At 38.4% G+C, this 19,316-nt stretch overlaps 1 long non-coding RNA gene across 1 annotated transcript; it reads right to left on the bottom strand.

Moving 5' to 3' along the window:
* Positions 1–1,688: 1,688 nt before the first annotated feature.
* Positions 1,689–9,105, bottom strand: LOC125614757. Its single transcript, XR_007345437.1, has 3 exons — positions 8,798–9,105; positions 3,888–4,089; positions 1,689–1,737 (listed from the first exon to the last, which is right to left on the bottom strand). It is a non-coding gene; the product is annotated as an uncharacterized LOC125614757 (long non-coding RNA).
* Between the last annotated feature and the right edge of the window lie 10,211 nt (positions 9,106–19,316).

The raw sequence follows: 19,316 nt of genomic DNA, 5'->3' as shown, positions 1-19,316 counted from the left end.
GAGAGAGAGAGAGAGAGAGAGAGAGAGAGAGAGAGAAGGGGAAGAGAAGAGAAGAGAAGAGAAGAGAAGAGAAGAGAAGAGAGGGAGAGAGAGAGGAAGAGAGGGGGAGAATAAGAGTAAGAGAGAGAGGGAGAGTAAGAGGGGTAGAGTAAGAGAGCAAGCATGAACAGGGTGTTAATATTTATGGGCTTAACACAGGATGAGGAGGAGCAAGGTGAGTGGGCTGTTACTTCTTCATTGGCGGTGAGTTCGGGCCACTTCAGGGATTGGAGGTGCGCCATTCAAAGTTCACGCCATTCACAGGGATTGGAGGTGACGTTTTGCGCGCCATTCAGTGTGTCATGGACCTGAGCTCCCAGAAGAGAAGCACTCCAGGCGCCATCTTTACCAACAAGATTATTCTTGAGTATTGTTTGTCCAGGATGCCCAAACTTACCCACAGTAAGGAATGCCACAAACTTCCAGAAAACCACAAGAAGCTAAGCAGGAGATATGGAACAAATTCCCCCTTTGAAAGAACAAACCTTACTGAGACTTTGATCTTGAACTGCTAGCCTCTGAAGTTGCAAGGCAATACATTTCTGTTGTTTTAGCTACCTAGTTTGTGCTATTTTGTTATGGAAAGCTGAAAGAACTGATACCGCTGGTTATCAGTGACAGGTCCTGCTTCCCCACATGTTGAAGTTAGAACATTAGAGAAGCATGCCGAGGCAGGCATATAAAGCAGGGTTTATTTAAAAAGGGGTAACATAGACTTCTCCCTAGACGGAGAAGGGGGCCGTAGCTGGTATCCTGGTATCCCAAGAGGCAAGGTGTTGTGCCCTTTTTATATGTCCTAGGCTTCCTTTGTTCTCCTGCCATTTCTCCCTTATCCTTCTTCTTCCTGCATATGTGACTAGGCCCAGGAATGCTCGGTAGGATGGCCAAAAGGTGGGAAACAGGTGGGCTGAAGGGGGAAGGGCAGGATGGAGGAGTCCAGGACACATTAACAACCTTATAGCTCCCTGTAGGGAGGGGAAATTCCTGGGTCAGTTTACCTTGGAAGCATGGTGGAGCAGGGACAGGTTTTTGATAAGGGTGGAGGAAGGGCTCTGAAGGAATTAACATTTTAATCCCTCAGGGGACAGTCTCCAACTTCCCAGACCACTCAAAATTGGCCTAATTCAATCTTACCTGACTCGATTTACCTATCTACACTGACTGCCTGTCTAATGCTGGCTTCAGAACTAATCCACATTCCAACTATTCTATCTGAAATTTCAAAATAAATGGAAAAGCAACTTCCTACGCATCTGTAGTTTTTTAAAATAAAAAGTCACAAAATGAAAAAAAACATGAATAAAGCAATTAAAATAGTAAATATACCTTGAAATATGTATACTGTCATAATCCATTTTAGGAGATTCTGGCATTCGTGGAGGGAGAAATCCCTTCTTCACACTCCAGATGAGAATCACTGCTCTAACCTCTTTGATTTATATAGGAATAGGGAGGACAAGCTTGGGAAAGGAACAATATAATAAGAAGTGCACTTCAGAGGCGTTGGATACAGAGTTCAAGACTAGGCATGTAGTTGGATTTCTGCAGTAGAATAAAATTATGTCTGACCCCATAGCTTTTGGTGTGGGTACCTGGGAAACTACCCAACTTCACAGAGGAGTAGAACTAGAAAGACCTTACCTTTAAGCAGCTTGGTCCCAGTCCTGGCATGTTTTGGAGTGAGTGGTTTTCATCTTGCTTTTGGAACAAAGTAATGGGTACCATGTTAGTTTTCTTTTTATTTTTTTTCCAGTTACTTTTTGTTTTTTTAATTAATTTTTTAAAATTTTTATATAACAGCAGAATGCATTACAATTCATATTACACATATAGAGTACAATTTTTCATATCTCTGGTTGTATACAAAGTATATTCAGACCATTTTTTGTCTTCATACATTTTCTTTGGATAATGATGTCTGTAACATTCCACTATAATTTCTAACCCCATGCCCCCTCTTTTCCCCTCCAACTCCTCTGCCCTATCTAGAGTTCATCTATTCTTCCCATGTTCCCCTTCCTACCCCACTATGAATCAGCCTCCTTATATCAAAAAAAATTTTGGCATTTGTTTTTTTGGGCATTGGCTTACTTCACTTAGCATCATCTTCTCTAATTCCATCCATTTACCTGCAAATGCCATGATTTTATTCTCTTTTATTGCTGAGTAATGTTCCATTGTGTATATATGCCACATTTTTTTTTTAATCCATTCATCTACTGAAGGGGCATCTAGGTAGGTTCCACAGTTTCATTTTTACTGCTCACACATCGGATAATGCACTAATCTCTAGGGTATATAAAGAATTCAAAAAGCTTAACACCAAAAAAACAGTTAACCCAATCAATAAATGGGCCAAGGACCTGAAGAGACACTTCTCAGAAGGTGATATACAATCAATCAACAAATATATGAAAAAGGGTTCATCATCTCTAGCAATTAGAGAAATGCAAATCAAAACTACTCTAAGACTTCATCTCACTCCAGTCAGAATGGTAGTTATTATGAATACAAACAGCAATAAGTGTTGGCGAGGATGTGGGGAAAAAGGTACACTCATACATTGCTGATGGGACTGCAAACTGGTGCAGTCAATATGGAAAGCAGTATGGAGATTCCTTGGAAAACTGGGAATGCAACCACCATTTGACCCAGCTATCCCTCTCCTCAGTCTATACCCAAAGGACTTAAAAACAGCATACTACAGGGACACAGCCACATCAATGTTTATGCAGCACAATTCACAATAGCTAAACCATGTTAGTTTTCTAGGGCTATCATAACAAAACACCACAAACTTAGGTCTAGCTAAAACAACAGATATATATTGTTTCACAATTCTGTAAGCCATATTTCCAAAATCAACATGTTGGAAGGGTTGGGAAAGAATCTGATTTGCCTTTTCCTAACTTTTAATGGTCTGAGCAATCCCTGGCTTCTAGTTACATAATTCCAGCCCTCCCTCTTCACATGGCATTCTCCCTGTGTGACTGTGTCTGTTTCCAAATTTTCCCTTTTTCATAACATCAGTCATATTGGATTGAGGCCTGTTCTAATGACTTCATCCTAACCTGGTCATCTTCAAAGACCCTATTTTCAAATAAGTTCACATTCACAGATACTAGAGGTTAGGACTTCACTATATCTTGGTGGGGGCGGGGATGACAACCCAAAACATAACAAATGCCAAGCTAATTATCAATACTATGAGAGACTAAAGAGCACCCGTATGGTTCTTGGACTAGAATCTGATCCAGCAGGCCCAAATACTCAATCATTCCAAAACATCTGCTAGAAAGATGGATGCTGTTCATGTGCTCCCTCTGCTGGAAAAAAATCAGTGATGTATTTCAACTGCTCAACTAACTGTCTTTGTATCTGTGTTTACAGGTAAAATTAGCCAATAATTTTCCTTTTATGTTCAGTCCTTGGAATCAAGGTTACATTATTCTCATGCCCTGAACTGGGGGACTGTCCCAACTTAATGTCTTATTTAGACATGTGTTTCTTTTTTGAACTACTTTTGGTATGTTATGTTTTTCCAGAAAATTGACATTTCATCTATGTTTTCATAATTTTAGCATATACTCTTGCATGTTCTGTTATGATTTTTAAAATACCTCCCATATGTGGATTACGCTCTTTTTAAAAATTTTTTGTGACATCATTCTTCTATCATGCCAACAGTTATCTATTTTGTTACCTTTTTCAAAGAATTAGTATCTAATTAGTGTTTATCCTATTACATAGTTTTATTTCTTAATTTCTGTTTGCATTTTCATTATTTGTTTCCTTCTTTCTTCGGTTTACTATATGTTCCTTTCGAACTTTTTGAGATTGATACTCACTTGTTGGGTCAAACACTCCAGAGAGAGGCAAGGTCGAAAGGAACAGAAGTGCGTTTCAAAGGCATTTGATACAGAGTTCAGGATGTAGTTGGACCTCTGCAGCAGAATAAAATCAGTCACTGGAACCCAGGAAGGGCCCAACTGCCCTCATTTTCCAGTTCTCTTTTTGCTTCTGTCTTCAAGTCAGTTTTATCCTTTATGGCTGCAGATGGATATTTTCCAGAAATGAGAAGTGATTAAAAATAAATAAGATAGTAGCCTTGAACAAACCAAAGATGGTGAGAGGTATATTGAACTCCACTCTCTAGACATGTTTCAGAACTGGAAAAAAAAAAACCACATAGACAAATAACAGGGAGGGACACATCATAACAATAGATGTGAAGCCCAAAAATTATCAAGAAGTCAATATTTTCGAACTAATTTATAGCTTTATTGTAATCCTCATCATCATCGTTGAAATGGAATTTGGAGGTGGGATCTTAAAAAGATTCTAATATTTAGTTGGAGAAAGAAATGAGTGAGATGAACTTTTAAAAATGAAAATCTATGGTAATATGAAGAAATTAGGGTGTTCTAGCTGTTAAAATACATCCAATTATTCTTAGGTTGGCTCAAAAATAAACAGACCAGGGGGGAATCAATACACAAAATATCAAAAATAACCAAGATAGCTATTCTCCACTCTTTTTGAAGAATGTCTCTGGTCTTAATGAAGACATTAAAATTCAAGTTGTTAAGCCAATACTGAATCTGACAATACCTCCATCCGGGGCTGACATAGTTTCAACTTGTGTGCTTCTCCTTCTTCATTTTTAGAATTCAGGAATTTCCCATTAATATCATAAATTTATGATGGCATTTTTGTGGCCATTGGGCCATGATAAGACAGAAAGAGTGGCTACCCTTCCCACTGCTTCTTCCCAGTGGTGTTGTCTTGTCAGACCAAAAAAAAAATTGTATGTGCATAAATGAGATTTGTTGTCCAAGTATAGATGTGCAGCTTAGATGAATTTGGTACCACTATAGCCTGGTGACCTTTCTTAATAGGGGTTTTATGATAAAAATTAAGCCCTACAGGAAATGTTTGGAATGATTATTTTCTCAATTATCCCTCAGATAGTACATTGTTAATGCCGTTACAGACACACAGGAAAGAAATTAATCCACTGCATACATCAAGTGATCCAAAGCTTAATCCTTTCATGAAATCCCAGTTGAGAAGGGCTACAGAGAACAACAAAATAGATTTTGTACTCTCATACTGGACAAAATGGGCCACTTTTCTTGAGCAATTTGATGTTTCAATCAAACAAAATTACAAGACAAATAACCTATTTTTGCATCTGAGTTATGACCTTCAGGAAATCTTTAGCCTAAAACTTTTAACCTCAGGTGTTTTATTAATTTGCAAAGGTTGCTATAAAAAGTACCACAATTTAGGTGGCTTAAATAACAGAAATGTATTATCTCACAGTTCTGCAAGCTCAAAGTCTGAAGTCAGAGTAAAGTTTGTTCCACCTGAAGTTCTGAAGAGGTGAGCTGTTCCTCGTCTCTCTCCTGGCTCATATGGCCACCTTCATGCACACGTGGCCTTTTCCCTGAATGGCTGATGTGTCCAGCCTTCACCTTTGAATAGAACATCAGTCATGTTGGAGTACAGCTCACCCCAATGACCTCATGTTAATTCAATCATGTCTATAAAGACCTTATCTCCAAATAAAGTCACATTTAGAGGGAATAGAGGCTAGGACTTCAAGAGATCAATATGAGGGCTAAGATTCAGTTCAACCTATAGCATAACAAGGTTATAGAGTCAATTGTTAGTTTTGTCTAGTCAGCTTCATTGAATTTTCTTCTTGAACTGAAATCCTACTTTCAGTAAATTGTTTGTTTGTTTGAGGTGGGGGGTCTCACTGTGTTGCCCAGCTGGTCTTGAACTTGTGGGTTTCAGCAATCCTTCCACCTCAGCCTCTCTAGTAGCTGAGACTACCCATGTTCACCACTGTGGCCAACATCAATAATCTTTTTCACTAATCATCTCTATTTCCAAGGGTTAGGTATATCCAGAATTGAATAGTCAGAGAAGCACATAATCCTGGTATTACGATATGTTTAGGGATGGGCACGTGACTCAAAGTAAGCCAATAAAAACTCTCACTTGAACAATTTGATGTTTCAATCTTGTCACAACTTTTCTGTATAACTACCATAAAAAGTTGACTGCCTGAGAATAGAGTCTACAGTAATGGATGTATAGCACCCCACATCCTTCAGGCCTATAGCACTCATTTTTCCAACTGCTTGGACTATTGGCAGCTCATGGCTCAAAGCTGAGTTATTCTTTCTGAATTGCCCACAACCAAACACAGCCGCCTGGATCAACAACTGATTGATGTGAGGATGAGGGCTTCTAAAGGCCCAGTCTTCTTCCCTTCAAACTAAGCAACCCTCAGGGTTATCCACCTCCAGAGCTCCTAAGAAAATCAGCCACTGCCCTTGGCCTAGTCCTGGTCCTTTTACTCCCTTCATCCTTGTTGATACCCAGCATGCTCCCTGATTCATTTTCTGCATTCAAATTTTCATCTTGAGCCTATAACTTCAACATAGAGGAAAATAGTGTTAGAGGATCCTGATTATACCTTGTTTGAGGCTACAGGTCCAATCTTGGATCTCTTGGTTACATAGGCAGTAAGTTTCCTTTTTCACTTAGACTACTTAGTTTTGAGTTCCTGCCCCTTTTGCCAAAAGAGACTTAACCCATTACATCTTGGAAAATAAGTACTGGAAATAGCCTAGAGTGAGCAGCAGATGAATACCTATATATTCATTCAGCAAATATTATGGAACATCCTTCCAGCCATCTAATTTGTGCTAGGTTCCTTTGTAGGCACTGGGGACACAGAAGTACAAAATTTAAAGTCTCTATTCTCAGAGACTAACAGTTTGATGGGGGAAGGAAAAAATAAGCAAGTAAGAAAATAAACAGAGTATAATCTTAAGTAAAGGCTATCTACCCAAAGTTGGCCCTGGGAGATTTGCATGCCATCAAGCCTGGTGCTGCCGGGTTAGATGACATTATATTCAAGCAAAAGTTCCTAAGTTCTGTACCAATGAGACTCCTGGGAGGTTTGCTATGACATTTAAAATTACTTACAAGGGCTTGGAGAGACCTGGTAATTAACATATTACCCTCCTATGTGATTTTTGATGAAGACCTAACTAGGCAATTTCAGAGATAATACCTCAGAACTTGACTTCCCTAGAATATTGTCTTCATGGACTTCAGTTCTGCTCTTTTCAGATCAACCCAAGTACCTTTTGTGGATTACTTGATTAAGCACTCAAATAATCCTAATAGGTGGGTATTTCCATCTTCTTTGACAGGTAAAAAATATAAGTCAAAGAGAGGATAAGTAACTCCCCCAAGGTCATATAATTCCTGCATGGTTCTGAGCCTAGGCAGTCTGACTCCAAAGACCTCTGATTCCAAAGACCTTCCGTTTGGAAGTCTGAACAACTTTGTAGTACTTGAGCCATGGGTCGTGCCTGCCAAACATGTACCTGGGTTTGTTTCTGACAATGATGTTGAAATCATGAGACCTACTTACTATTACCAAATGCTTTTTATTTGTAAGTTTGTTCAATCTTTAAACAACAATAAAAACAAACCTGCAAAGTTGGCATCATTGTTCCTACTGTTCACATAAGCCACTCCAGGTTAAGAAATGATCTCATAGACTTCTAACTAGGGCTGGAGATGAGTCTCAGACCTGCGTCTGATTCCAAAGCATACACTCTTAAAAATTGCAACTAACTAGCTGGGTGCAGTGGCACATGCCTGTCATCCCAGTGTCTTGGGAGGCTGAAGCAAGGGGATTGCAAATTTGAGGATAGTCTAGGCAATTTTGCAAGCCCTTGTCTCAAAATTTAAAAAATAAATAAAAAGGGCTGATGATATAGTTCAGTTGTAGAGCACCCTTTGGTTCAATCTCCAGCACTGGAAAAAAAGAAAAGAAAAGAAAGGAAGGAAGGAATAAAGGAAGGAAGGAAGCAGGAAGAAAGAGAGAGAGAGAGAGAAATGCATTTTTCCAAGAAAATGATCATCTGGATCCATTTTCTTTATTTTCATTCAGTTTCCTCTTTAATAACGTCTAGATAGAATTCTTTATCTTGGAAATTGAGAATACAAGAGATTAATTGAGAGGAGTCTAGGCTATACTACAGATTTGCCAAGGTTTTAATTTGGGCAAATATTTATATCCTACTATTAATAGAGTAATATACGGGGTGGTTTCCATGCAGTCACCACAAGGTTTCTCATTAAAGGGCTGGTAAATTGTTCTAGCCACAGGTGAGCAAGTGCAGAAACTCACCCTTATCATGGTTCCAGTCTTGTATCTCCCCAGTCCTAGGCCTGACGTTGCCAGATTACGAGAGAGAGAGAGAGAGAGAGAGAAATATATACTGAGGATTGAACTGAGGGGTTCTCTGCAGTACTTTTCCAGCCCTTTTTCTTTTATTTTGAGACAAGTTCTCACTAAGTTGCATAGGCTAGCCTTGAACTTGGAATCCTCCTGCCTCAATCTCCTGACTCTTGGGATTATAGACATGTACCACTAAGCCTGACCAGATGACTCTTTTAATGTAGCTGTGACTTTGAGAGATTCTTCCCAAATTTCCTTAGGCTTTTTGCCTTTACTCAGGTAACCAGGTAACTTTGATTCTTTCATCTTTTTTTTTCTTCCCCCTACCACTCTGGGCCTTTGTGTTCATCCACACACAGTACTAAACCCATCACTGAGCACAGAACCCTTCTCTGTCAGGTCCTAAAGGTATGACTTTGGTTTGGTCTATGATTATCTGTTCTTTGCTCTGCCTTCTCAAAGCTGTGATTTCTCTCTACTCACCAGTCCAAGAAGACAATCTTGTAAAGAAACAAACGTTGTCTCCAGGACCACAAGATCAGTAACCTCCTTGTGGCCCTCATTCACCTCCTCATCAGGTCTCTTGCTAGGTGTCCCTGTGGTTCACTGAATGTCTTCGTTCTCAAGGCTCCTGTGTTATCTTCCTGGATCTTGAGTTTATTTTCACTCCATCCTGAGAAGAGCCATTTCCATCATCCCTGTGATTTGGGGTGAGGAGGATTAAGTTCCTTAGGAATAGATGACTCCTTTTTCTATAGTTGCTTCCTGGATCCCTTTTGAAAGGATCTCCTTCTTCCACAGCTTCGGGGCAAAGGACAAAAAGATCTGTACTTAATATGCAGACTTTGCAACCAGCCTTCCAACTGCTGTTCCTGCAGAAAACCCTTTCAATACCTAAAAATTCTTCTGCTTTTTCATATTCTACCCTTTGCATGTAGACTATCCATTTTTATCGCCATAACATTATAAACTATTTAATGTACCTTTTAAGAGATTTAATATACTTAGAATGTACTAAAAGAGCTGATACTGCTTTTTAAGCATCCAACTCAAATTACAAAATATAGTCGTGAACTTTGGAGCTAATAGTAAACAACATTTTCCTGTTATTTTATCATGAAATATTTATGAGTGCTCTGAAAATAATATATTGGTATATGCCTATTATTAATGCCAATTTCCCTCAAAATGAACTCTTAAAATTTAAACACAAGTCTGGAACATTAAAATTTCACAATGTGGCTAAGAATAAAAGGCATAGTTTTGTATTTAATGAACATTTACTATGTGCCATGTTCTGTACTAAATGCTTTACAGACATCATCTCATTTAGTCCCTCAATGGCCCTAAGAGGCTAGTATATAACAGTAATTGCAGATGAGCTAGCTGAAGCACAGAGGGGTTAAATGACTTTGGAGTCCCAAGCCACAGTGGGGCTTGATTCCAAAATACAAACCTTAGCTGTCAAGTGATATTGACTCCTCAAAATAGAAAGGTTGAAAATGTGTGTGTGTGTGTGTGTGTGTGTGTAAGAGAGAGAGAGAGAGAGAGAGAGAGAGAGAGAATATCAGACATTCAGAATGTAACAAACTACAGTGTTTCATCAGAATAGTTTTATAAGGAAGAAATCCTCATTCTGGATTCAAAATACATATAGTAAATGATGTAGTAAGCTTAAAAATATGCTGTTACTTTTTGTTATACACAACCTATCATTTATATAATTTTTCAAGATTACAAGAAAATTTAATAAGACATAGTATTAACAATCAGACTTATTTTGATTATTTAAATGTGGTCCTTGAGCAACCAACAGGAAATGACCTGGATGACTCTTAAACCTAAATCCTGTGTTAATGGCAAGGTGCTCAGAAGTTGAATTTTCTTCCATCTTTCAGCCTGCAAAATTGCATTTCTTGTGTTGCCACTTCAGAGTGACAAACAGATACCATTTTACCCAGATCTTATTGTAAAGGGAATTGTAATGCTAATAATAGCATTAATAGTGAGTCATTGTGGCAGCAGCAGCAGCAATTTAAATACTATATTTATTTCATGAAGATGCTGTTATTAAGGTGACAAAATCAGATTATAGCACATCTATCATTTCATTTTGCCATTTATCTGGAAAGAAGCAAATGACTTCTGCTCAGCCCCAGAATGTATCCAGGAAGTCCTAGTTTGTTCCTAGACTGATGATAAAGTGATAGGGTCTCTTGAGTTCCTTTTCCATTTTGTCACTTCAGGCCCTTGAGAATTGTGCTGGCACAGTCTACGGGGCCCGTCCCTGTAGGAGGTCAGAGACTTCAATTCCTGCACGGCAACATTTATAAAAATTACCATTGAGAACACATGGGGGCCCTGGAATTGTCCCAAAACACACAATTATCATGTGATAGGACCCAAGTTCTTCCTTTTTTATTTGTCCTTTTTAGATATACATGGCAGTAGAGTGTATTTTGACATATTATACATACATGAAGTATAATGTATTCTAATTCGGATCCCATTCTTATGTCTGTACACGATTCAGAGTTTTCATTAGTAGTGTATTCATACATGAACATAGGAAAGTTATGTTTGATTCATTCTATCAAGGCCTTCTTAATGTACACCAAGATCTCCTAAATTAGCATCACAGAGACTCAGAGTGGACTCCATAATCAAAGTACATACATTCTTTTGTAAACCTTGTGAGGGATGCTTGGTTAGCTAGCTCAACATGCAACCAAGCCTCCTTGTGGTTGGAAAGATTGGAGTTCTAAAATGATCTTTCCAAGACCCTGTAGAGCTGGTATTCTCTATGTGAGTCATATTCTGCCAAGCACATTCAATTTAGTGAGAAGTAGAAGGCAGAAATGAGGCGGAGGCTATATTCCTGGTAATGTTTTGCTCAACTTTTCCCACAGCAATGTTCCAGGGCCTGTTCTCAGCTTCCTGGGTGTTGAGGAAGAAGCAGAGGCCATGTTTTGATTGCAGCTTCCTGAGCACATGAACACAGTTGCAAAGCTGCACCCTTGAACTCATGGCTCTAGTAGCAGTCTCAGGAAGAATAATTGCCCAGGGTGTCAGATCCATACTGTTCTTGGATCCTTAGAGCAGCCCAGGCCTTTAATACTGCACCAACAAGGGCAGATGTAAAAGTGGCCTCCCTCAGGGTGTAACTCTCCAGTGTCCCCTCAGTTGTAACCAGTGAGGCAAATGGACCAGGAAACAAAAGTAGAGCCATGGAGGGCGGTGCATGGGAAACGCCAGGCTTTAACCAGGGACGTTGATTCAGAGCCAGGACCCAAGTTTTCACTATTCCCACCTAGCAGCAATTCATCATTCTCATTAAGAGTTGACCACCACATGCTTCCCAGTCTTCTCTTTTATACATCAAAATATGTATTGAAGTTACTCTGTTTTAGTTCTCCATTGTATTTTGGGCATGGGGAGGCACGAGCACTTTTCTGTTCATGTTATGAGCCAGCAAACTAAATGACCCACTTCTAGCCTTGCTGGTAGGACTGCATATCACAAGGAAACCTTCCACTTTGAACTGTAGTAACTGGAAGTACGTTGGAATTGCCACCTTTAGGGAAGGAGAAAACATGTCCCATGTGAAGGAAAAAGGGTGTGCACGTTTAGAAGCCAAAAGGAGAGAACTGTGGAAGAGATGAATTTCCCTCTAAAATCTATTTTTTCCCCTTAATGATAGAACTCCCAAGTTCTATGGGCCATATGACAATTACAAGGCAAAATTATATTGTTGTCTTACTTGTATCTTTGGGTTGCTTGGCTATAAAAACTTGTACTTCTTGACATATTATACATACTTGTACTTCTGTTTCACTATACTAATTCATCAGCAAAGAAGACAGTTAATGACTAGCTGAACCTAGGGCAAACTGTGGCCAAACTAGAAATAGAAATTAGAAGCATGTGTGATAATTCCCAGTTGTTACTATTACAATCCCTGGAATCTTGCATTTCCGTGACATCTGCAGTGATCCCTAAGGCATCTTTATTTCCATCTCCTTGTCTCTCTTTTCAGATTCTGGTGTCCCGATGATCTTCACATTGTCCCCTTCTCTAAATCCATCAATATAAATGGGAAGACAACTCATGTGTCTGAATATTTTCCCCATGCCTGACACTTTTCCAAGCACTTTATATTATGTGAGATATACAGGATCAAAAATCCCTAATTTTCAGATGAGAAAAGTGAAGTTCAGAGATATTTATTAACTCCACCTGCATGCACTTATCTAGTAACTAGTGGAATCTAACTGAAAACCAGTTCTTCAGAGTTTAAAACTAAGAGGTTGTGTACACCTATACTCAGCCCTGTGAGTGTAATTCCAGGTGTCACTGGGTTGGCTAGAAAAGTGAGTTTCCTGTTTGTGTTCTGTGTGGATCCCCTGAGTCGTGCCCCATAAATATTCACATGCCTCAGGGAGCATATTAACTTTCCCTTTCCTAGAGAAAGTGTCCAGCCTGGGCACTGACCTCAGCCCTGGAGGGGCCAGGTACAGAAGAGCCATATGTGTGTTCAGTGTGGCCAACTGACTCAGGGCCTGGGGAGGAGGATGGAAAGAGTTACCTTCATGAATGACAATGAGGTATGGTAGTTATCTTCAAACTACATTTTGCTCCACAACCTAAGAAGATTTTATAAATGTATGTATCCTTTACACATTTTAAATCTGATTCCAGAAGTACTTGTCATTATGCTTTAAATACTTGCAATGATGTAGTTTCCAATGTGCATTAAATATAGATGCATCCATTATAAGTCACATTGCTCTTTGAAAGTAGTCAATGGAATCTAAATATCCTAACAGTTCAATACCCATAAATGTCTATTTTTAAAAGATGTGAACAAGAAGCTCCTTTTAGCATTCAGAAATGTTACTTTGTCCCTTGCTAACTCTGTTTCCCTGCCTCTACATAAATTTAGTCAAATGTAATAGTGTTCGATACTTGAAAATCTTTCGTAGATCATATAAATATTTTTTATCTGCAAACCAATTGTGTATATACATTGAAGATTTTTTACTTTTATGTTCCCAGAATATTATAATCATTCACATGTGCTGTCATTTCCAATACACAGCTGTTCAAACCAACATCAGTAGGATGACACTTTTGAATATTATTCAACATAAAAGAAATTTGTTGTTGGAAGTGCATCTCTTTATAAGATGAGTGATGCTTTGTTTTTAAGATGATTTCATTCATACATTCATGAATATTATTTATCAAAAATAAGAGAAAGATTTGGTATCATTTCCCCCATTTTTCATTATATAATATAAAGACTAAGAAAATCTTATTTATATAATAAGTATAGGGGATAGAAAAAGTTTTACTGAAACATAATCACTCAATTCTTTGAACTCCTTCTAAATTTTATGTCAAAAATTACCTAGTGATTTGTCATAACATTATTTTTCATGTTCTATCAAATGACAACTTGATTAGGCCTGTCTTCAGTTTTGTTGGAAGAAAAGAACTGGAAACCACCTGGCTTACAAAAACATTTTTTTGGTTGTTGTTCAGTTATTAGGACTTTCACCAAAAAAGCTATGCCAAGATTTATCAAATAACTATTAATTATACATGTTACTTTTGACCAAGAAATACTTTCTAAAGATATAGTCAGAGGTGTTGGGAAAACAAGAATCTTTATTTTAATGTACCTTAGCTAATTTATAATTCTGAATACAATTATTTTTATAGTATCACTTGCTTTTAATACACTTTTTGTTAAAACTTTGATCAGCTAAGACAACAAGATTTGGCTTGCTGAATCTGTGAAAAATGTTTGCTGTCTAACCCAATTGGCAAAAGCTGTCTTATCAGATTTAATTCTTCAGAAAAACTCTGACTTCAACTTCCAGCTCAAGGAAATAACATAGATTTAAAGGAACATCATAAAAACCATTAAAAAAATAGGTTGTGAAGAACATCTTATAAAATAAATGGCCAAAAGTTAGCCAAGTTAAGATTAAAATTACATAGAGGTAATAGAATTATTTTTCCCATTTTTATAATAAATTATAGAAAACAATGCTGCTTCTTATACCCAATCAGTAATTACATGATAAAGTATGACATTTTAGCTGGGTAGAGGGCTGTCTCTCACTTTAAAGTGGGAGAAGGAATTTGGGAAAGTGAACGTCACAATCAACAACCTTCACCAACATGCTCACCCCCCAGCAGATCAATTTCAAGTAAGAGTGTGTATGGGGTTTGAGAATCTAGAAATTTATTTCCTTGAAACCATCTGTGCTCATATGATCCTTGACAAGTCTTTAGGTACCCTCAGAGTACTCCAATATGAAGACCACTGCTCTTAAAAACCAAATACCTGACACTTGAAGGAATAAGACATGTGATCAATAACAATTATGTTGAGAATGGCCAACTGCCATTTGTAAGTCAAGGATTTCCAAAATTCTCATCAGTAATGCTTCTTTGACTAAACATCTCAACTGGATGACTCACAGTCACCTCAAACATAACACATCTATAAATGAATTTACTGTCTGTCCACTTAGGCCTCTACTCATCTTGTATTTCTTGTATTAGAGAATGAAACTAATATCCACCTTATCAGCTATAGAAAAAACCTTCACCCACCAAACCACTATTTAGTTCAGAGAGGCAGTCTACTCAGGTTAACAGCTTCCTTGCAAATATATGTAAATTATATATTTTGAAAATATATTTTTACATATTTTAATATATTATATATTAATTATATATTTTAGATATTCATTATTTTTAAAAAATAATAAAACAAGCAAATGAATGAATAAGACACACGTATAAAAAATTAGCCAACAACTAGGAGTAACTGGACAATTTTGTTGAATGCATGAATGACATGGATGGAACATTTGGGAAAGCCCTTTTCAAAAGGGCAGCCTCAACCTTTTGTCCTTCACCATTCTCCTTCATCTGGTCTGGACCACAGATGCGATGCTGGAAGGAGCACCAGCTTCCTGCAGTAACAAGAGAGCAGGTATACGGATGAAAGGCTGTATTGCACAGGTCTGGGCAGAACACAGGAAGGAGCTTCCCGAATCTGCAACTTTTCTAGCCAGGCACAATCCTGATGTCAAACCAACTGGGAAACCTGGATGATTCTGCACGGCTCCTTCTCCCTTACGGCCCACATCCGCCTGATTCCTAAGCCCTGATCATCTTATCTCCCTAACGTCTTTCCAATCACTCTACTCTCTTGGACTCTCCAGTCACTGTCTTAGTTGGGACTCCTTTTTGTTTGTTTTTCTATTTCTCTGATGGCAAGGTTTCCTTATTAGTCTCAACTTTCCCCAAAGCTTGAAATGACTTCTAGAAAAGCCTACAGAATGAAGCACCAGCTTTGCACCAGCTTTGTATCTGACTCGTGTTTGCCTTTGGCTTGCTAGACTTTCTGCTCATGCTTCTCCCACACTGCCCTCCAACTGAGCTACACTATGTTGTAGGTCCTTTGTTTGGGGACCTTTTCTTACTCTCCTCTGTCCCCTGAAATTGCTTTTATCTTTCACTTGGTCATGGCAAACACTACTCTTCCTGCAACCCTCAAGTTTCATCATTCTGGTTGATGTTCCTAATTCTACGTCTCCCCTGCTTAAACACAGAAAGAAAGAAAACTGGGGGATTAATAAAATGATTTGATTATTATTTTTTTACTTTCTGAGAAATGGGGACTTAAAATAGATTGCTACACCTGTGGCTATAAATGGCAGTTGGTCCCTCTCAGTATAACAAAACTTGTTACTGACTACATACCTGACTCCTGCAGGTATCCAAGCAAGTCAGGTATTTGGTTTTTAAGAGCAGTGGTCTTCTCTCTCCCTTTCCCTCCCACCTCTCGTCCCTGTTTAATGGTGATCTTCTTCTCATGCTCTTCCTCCCTGCTCTGTTCTTAGTTGCCCTCCTTATATCAGAGAAGATATTTGGCATTTGTTAGGGGTTGGCTAGCTTCACTTAGCATAATCTGCTCTAATGCCATCCATTTCCCTGCAAATGCCATGATTTTGTCATTTTTTAGTGCTGAGTAATACTCCATTGTGTATAAATGCCACATTTTTTTTTTATCCATTCATCTATTGAAGGGCATCTAGGTTGGTTCCACAGTCTAGCTATTGTGAATTGTGCTGCTATGAACATCGATGTAGCTGTATCCCTATAGTATGCTCTTTTAAGGTCTTTAGGGAATAGTCCAAGAAGGGGAATAGCTGGGTCAAATGGTGGTTCCATTCCCAGCTTTCCAAGGAATCTCCATACTGCTTTCCAAATTGGCCGCACCAATTTGCATTCCCACCAGCAANATTTCCCCCATTTTTCATTATATAATATAAAGACTAAGAAAATCTTATTTATATAATAAGTATAGGGGATAGAAAAAGTTTTACTGAAACATAATCACTCAATTCTTTGAACTCCTTCTAAATTTTATGTCAAAAATTACCTAGTGATTTGTCATAACATTATTTTTCATGTTCTATCAAATGACAACTTGATTAGGCCTGTCTTCAGTTTTGTTGGAAGAAAAGAACTGGAAACCACCTGGCTTACAAAAACATTTTTTTGGTTGTTGTTCAGTTATTAGGACTCTGTCTGAAGTGTGAGGGGTAAAAATTTGTTCCCAGGATGTAGGCTCCCTATTTACCTCTCTTATTGTTTCTCTTGCTGAGAAAAAAACTTGGAAATGGAAGGAGACCCTCATTGTTATACAAAATTACATATAAGAGGATGTGAGGGGAAAGGGAAAAAAAACACAAGAGAGAGAAATAAATTACAGTAGATGGGATAGAGAGAGAAGATGGGAGGGGAGGGGAAGGGAGGGGGGATAGTAGAGGATAGGAAAGGCAGCAGAATACAACAGACACTAGTATGGCAGTATGTAAAAACGTGGATGTGTAACCGATGTGATTCTGCAATCTGTATACGGGGTAAAAATGGGAGTTCATAACCCACTTGAATCAAATGTATGAAATATGATATGTCAAGAGCCTTGTAATGTTTTGAACAACTAATAATAAAAAAAAGAGCAGTGGTCTTCACACTGGAGTCCTCTGAGGATACCTGAAAACTTGCCAAGGATCATATGAGCACAGATGGTTTCAAGGAAATCTATTTCTAGGTTCTCAAATCCTATACACACTCTTACTTGAAATTGATCTGCCCAACAACTGGTGAGTATTTTGATGAAGGTTGTTGATTGTGATGTTCACTTTCCCAAATTCCTTCTCCCACTTTAAGGTGAAAAACAGACCTCCACCCAGCCGAAATATCTTAATCTGGTTTATTATTATGTAATTACAGATATAATCACTTAATATGTAAAAATTTTTAAACTTATTAATTTTATGAGTTTATATCACTTTACATGTATTAATTTTAAGCCAAACTATATGTTAAATTAATCCCATTACAGTTGACACAGTAGCTTGTGGATTCCATAGCCTTGTTTGTGAAAAATAAAATCACATCAAAAATTTAAATTATAGAATTTAATAGTACATACAACAGAACAGTTTGGATCACACTGAGATTTTATCTCACATCAGTTGGAACGGCATTTATCAAGAATACAAATAATGCCTGGGAGTGGTGCACACGCCTGAATCCCAGTGACTTGGGAGGCTGAGGTAGGAGGATCAAGAGTTCAAAGCCAGCCTCAGCAACAACAAGGGGCTGAGTAACTTAGTGACAACCTGTCTCTAAATAAAATACAAAATAGGGCTGGGGATGTGGCTCAGTGGTTGAGTGCCCCTGAATTCAATCCCTAGTTCCAAAAAAATAAATTAAAAAGAATACAAATAATAATAAGTGCTGGAGAAGATGTGGAGAAAAAGTAATAACTTTATACTTGTTGGTAGAATTGTAAATTAGTACACTACTATGGAAATCACTATGGATGTTCCTCAAAAGATTATATCACTCCTCACTATTTATCCTGAATGATTAGAGTCATCATACTACAATGATATATCCATATCCTTGTTTATAGCAGAACAATTCCCAATAGCCAAACTGTAAGGGTCCAGCGAACGTCGGAGGAAGAGACCACCAAGAGACTGGCTTATGCAACAGCAAAAGGGGTTTATTGAGGATCCAATCCAGTGCGCTGGGGCTCCAGGCTCACTCAACAAGGGAGAGCGGCCCAGAGCCCCGAGCAGGGGTTGAGCAGTGCTTAAGTACACTTTTGGGGGAGGGCGGGGACTTTACATACATCACAGTCTCCTTTAACAAATCATCATACACCGTGGGAAAATCAAACAACAATTCTTAGACATGATTAGTACGTTCATTGGCGGGAACAGGTCGGGTGGGGGTGATAGGTCAGTTCTAAATCAGGGTACACATTCAAACTGATTGGTTTAGGCCCTGCGATGCCTACGTGCCAAGCCACAAAGGGTCCTAGGTTATTAAACAACCAGATGGTCAGGGGGAATATTTACTGGGCAGTTCCGGGTATTGTCCTAACAGCTACAGGAATTTCAGGTTTTAGGTGTAGCATAGGAACTTAACAATACCTGGTCCTTTACTTTTTAACTCAGGCCTTGCAGCTTAGAAACTTTACAACACCCAGTCTTTTACACTTTAACTTCAATTTCTTTTACCCTTACAAAACTATGGAACCAGTCTAGGTATCCATCAACCAATGAATAGATAAATAAATTGTGGTATGTATACACAATGGATTATTACTCAGCCATAAAGAAGAATGAAATTATGCCATCTATAGGAAAATGAAAAGAACTAGAGACCATTATGTCTAGTGAAATAAGCCATCTTCAGAAGGTCAAGGGTTGTATATTTTCTCTCATATGTGGAAGCTAGAGAGGAAAAAGGGATGTAAGGTTGAGTGGGGGGGGGGATTTCATGAAAATCTAAGGGAAATCAGTAAAGGAAAGAGACTAGGGGAGGGAAGAGAAGAGGGAGAAGACAGGGAAAGGGAAATGCTAGGGAGTGATATTAGCCACATTATCCTTTTCCA

The sequence above is a fragment of the Marmota marmota genome, unplaced genomic scaffold (genome assembly GCF_001458135.2).
Source record: "Marmota marmota marmota unplaced genomic scaffold, marMar, whole genome shotgun sequence".
NCBI lineage: Eukaryota > Metazoa > Chordata > Mammalia > Rodentia > Sciuridae > Marmota > Marmota marmota.
Note: the sequence above shows the minus strand (reverse complement) of the source record. Positions and strands in the feature narration are given on the sequence as shown.